The sequence below is a fragment of the Mus caroli genome, chromosome X, assembly GCF_900094665.2.
Source record: "Mus caroli chromosome X, CAROLI_EIJ_v1.1, whole genome shotgun sequence".
Classification (NCBI taxonomy): domain Eukaryota; kingdom Metazoa; phylum Chordata; class Mammalia; order Rodentia; family Muridae; genus Mus; species Mus caroli.
Genome location: NC_034589.1, coordinates 3,467,517 through 3,471,982, shown reverse-complemented (window position 1 = coordinate 3,471,982; position 4,466 = coordinate 3,467,517).

Below are 4,466 nucleotides of genomic sequence, written 5' to 3'. Positions count from 1 at the left end.
AAAGATGGCCTAGTCGGCCATCACTGGAAAGAGAGGCCCATTGGACTTGCAATCTTTATATGCCCCAATTCTGGGGAATGCCAGGGCCAAAAGAATGGGAATGGGTGGGTAGGTAAGTGGGGGGGGTGTGGGGGACTTTGGGGATTGCATTGGAAATGTAATGGAGGAAAATACGTAATAAAAAATGATAATTTTGCAATAAAAAATAATAAATTAAAAATAAAATATAATCATAAATTGAAAAAATATATAAGTGCAGGTCATACAGCCTGCTTNTAAACACAGAAACTTTCTAAACTATGGGAAAGAATCCTTCCACAAGTATCAAACCACCTACCTAGAGATCCACTTGGAGGTTGGAGGAAACAATAAATCTTTTGCTTCTCTCTTGCAATCATCCTTTGCTCTTGAGACCACTGAGGGGGGAAATCGGTGATCTAGGAGGGTAGTGAACTATTCTGGGGCCTGTGAGCTGATACAGCCAGCTGCCTAAGCAGACNGTGTTTGTCCACAATGTGGTCTCTTAGTAGACAGGAGAAATTGCTTCACAGAACAGTAGTCCTGCAGTTTCAACAGTGTCTTTCCATTCACCTGACATGATAGNGGTTCCATNTTCAGGCTTTGGTTCTTGTCTATGGGGCATGCTGGGAGGACTAGGATGACTACTTTGACCACAGTGAGAGTTTTCATTTGTTTTCTGCTGTCACTCACAACAGCATCCCCATCGGATTGAAAATAACTGTACAAATGTGTGCTAGATATTTCTAGTTACTAGAAAGGATGGCAATTCTGCCACGCCATTTAAGAAAGTCCTCTTTGTAGAGAGGGNAACAGCAGTGTGCCCTTCTCTGTGCTGTGTCATGGTAGTGGAGGTGGTCCTNAAACACTGCTCTGAAATATAAATTTTCCATCCTGTTTTGTTTCTTGAGACCTAGCACTTCTGAAACTGACTCATTAACTGTAGACTTGAGGTAATTAAGATCAGAAGCAAACTGATAAGAAATTAAGCCAGTATGCATAATGCAGATATGTAAAGAGGGTGGTATTGCCAGGATTCNAGGAAGTAGGCTAATCAGNTTTCAATCAGAAACTCATCACNGGCAGAGAATATTAATCCCTCCTCGGGATGGGAGGTAGGCAGGGAGGAAAAAGCACACACAGAATCTTCAAATCTGTCTCCATAAATCCTTCCTCTTTGGAGACAGCAAAGCCTGAACAATATTCCTCTCCTGGACAACATGTTGACACACCACAGCCATTAAGGGAAGGGTTCTTCTCATCATCTGCTGTAGAAATGCTGCAGTGTGCAGTTATACATGCCTCAAAGACTTTCTTTGGTCTGAACCCTGCTCAAACCACCAATGCTGGAAACCTAATAATTTGCAGAGAAAATACAATGAGGCATTTCCTGCAGTTGGGCCCAGCCTTTTGACATTGTAAAACAGTACTGTCATCTACAAAGTCCGTGCTCCAGGGTCATTCAATTGACTTAAAAATATTGCAATAAGCCCACATCATAATGCTTTAAGTAAGTTTATGATTCTGTGTTCGGTCTCCTGCATTGGTATCTTTACTGTATGTGATGAGCAGGTGCACACACCCAGGGTCTAGAGCATGGTTCTGCAGAAATCTCACCATCTTGGCACGATCAGGGACCTCATTTGCCAGGGCTTATTTTGTACCTGGAATGAAGGGGCTAAAAGTTTCTGGATTATATACCAGGTTTCCCTGCTACAAATATCTTTTCCTGAAAAAGAAAGCCTGCTGAGAACGTTATTTATTTATTTTACAATGCATAATTGGCATGCTTTTTCAGTTATAAAGACATTCCTAAAATAGGTATGTTCCTTAAGTTATAGTTACACGTGAAAAGTAATTTCTGGTGTTCTATTGCACAGTAGGTGACCACAGGTGGTGACACTGTACTATGTTTTAAAAATACCTAGTAAAATGATTATGAATACTTTCGCCATAAGGAAATGACAAGTGTTTGAAGAGACAGATCTGGTTACTTCCCATCTGAACACTGCACAATGGATACATATATTAAAGTATCACATACTTCTCCATAAGAATATATAATATTTTGGCTCACTCTGTACCCCTGCCTCCTGAGTGCTTAGATCAATGGCATGTGCCACCACATTCAGAAGTCTGTAAAATTTTTGCTACTTAGAAAAAAACCATCTCCTGTAAGAGAGACATGAAGAAATATGGCCAGAGGAATATTTACAATAGCTTCCTGCCCTCTCCTTGTTCCAAATATTTAAACAAAACCATATTTTTATCGAAAATAAGTTTGTTTTCATACAATATATTCTGATCATAGAATCTCCTTCCCCAACTTCCCTCCCAGATCCTCTGTATCTCCCCACCCTCCCAATTCCATCCCCTTTCTTTCTCTCTTTAGAAAAAAAAGATAAAAAAAAATACAAGATATACATACACACTTGTACACATGCACAGAACCTATGAAAACTCAATATTTGAATCCATAATACACCAGCAAAAGACTGATAAGGCAAAAACAAAGGAATATAAGACTGAAGTCTAGGAAAATATCATTGAGTTTGTTTTGGTCATCTCCAGAGTATAGGTGGGGGGTTACTGAGATGGGTGTAGGCACTCCTCCCTCAACCTGCTGCATCTGGAAGGCATTGTCCAGCAGCATCCCTGTAAGGGCTTCTCCTTACCTGAATATATGGAGTCCTGATTCAGTCTTTTGTAACACACACACACACACACAAACACAGAAAACACAATATAAATATATGCACATATACTCTACTCCCCCATGCTACAAGCAAAGTTGCCTCCACAACAACACAGAAACACACATACACACACACAATATAAATGTATACACATACACTCTACTCCCCCCATGCTACAAGTAAAGTTGCCTTCACAACACACACACATACACACACACACACATATACACACAAAAATCCCACAATATAAATATATACACATATACTCTACTCCCCCATGCTACAAGCAAAGTTGCCTTCACAACACACACACAAACACACGCACATGCACGCACACACACAAAACACATATACTCTACTCCCCCCATGCTACTAGCAAAGTTGCAGGTTGGGATGGAAAAATGAAATACTCAGTTGAGGGTGGGGGTATAAACTGTCAACAAGCCCAGCTGGGAAGATCTTTTCAAAGGGGCACAGTTGAAATTCCCTAAGACGGCAACTTGTTGGCTTGGAGGACAGTCAGTCATCAAAGCCCCTAAAATTTCAAAGAGAAAAAAATTGAACTACCAGATGAATCTTCTGGGCGTACAGCCAAAATCAATAAAATCAAGATGTTTAAGAGACAACTCTATTTCCATGTTCATTACAATAGCACTCCCAACAACCACAAGAGCAAAAGGAGCCAAGTGAATTAAAAAAAAAAAGTATATACATAAGATAGGACATAGAAGGATGCTGCTATTCCTGTCAACAAACATACATTTGGAGGATATTATATTAATCAAAATAAATCAGACACAGAAGAACTAATACTTTGTGTCTGTACTAAAATGATGTGCCTAAAATAATCAAATTCATACCTACAGACAGATCGTAGTTGCCGATGGCTAGTGGGTAAACCATTGTTACTAGATGCATATGAAAGCTCAACTTTACACTGCATACGTTCTAGAGATCTGCTACGTAAGAGTGCATCAAAGTTGCTAAAGAGTAGTGGGAACCTTTGTCCTGTTCTTCCAAAAAAGAAAAACAAAACAAAAAGCAAAAATGAAACTTTTGAGGTGTAGCACCTTGTTTGTGGTGATAATATCATGGGTGTATGCAAATGGATAAACTCAGTAAACTGTACACATTTAACATGTGTGTTTTTGTGCGGCAATTAGACTTTAATAAAGCTATTTTAACAGAAAGATATCCTATAGTTATATCTTTGCAAACTGAAAGGACACCTTTAGGAACAAGTTATTAAAACAAACCACATCTAGCCCACAGTCCCCAGTGGCCCCTTTCAATGAGTAATATTTTTCCAGTCTCAGAAGGAATTCATTTTGTAGTATGTTTATTTCACACTCAGCCAAAGCCTGTCATCCTTGTATTTTATATTTGTTATGTAGAATATACATAATAGCCATAGCAGTTGTTGTTGTTGTTATTATATAATGCCATCTGTCTCTGTGTCACACACAGCACGTAAGGTAACTAGTCAGAGTCTCGGTAGTCGTATCCAGCAGCATGGCTCCAGTCTACAGAGCCAATGCTTACAGGGCAGCAGTGCTTCCATGGGCAGCTATTGTACTGAAAGCCTGACTTTGCATTCTTGAACTTCTCACCCTATTTCAGGGATTTGGAGTTTACATCATAAAAGTAACATAATCGGCATTAGTTAGGGAAGCAGAAACCGGCCTGAGTAGGACCACAGGCCTCATCCGGCTGGATCAGCGCCGGGGTAGCGGGAGCGCAGGGTTGCCTGAC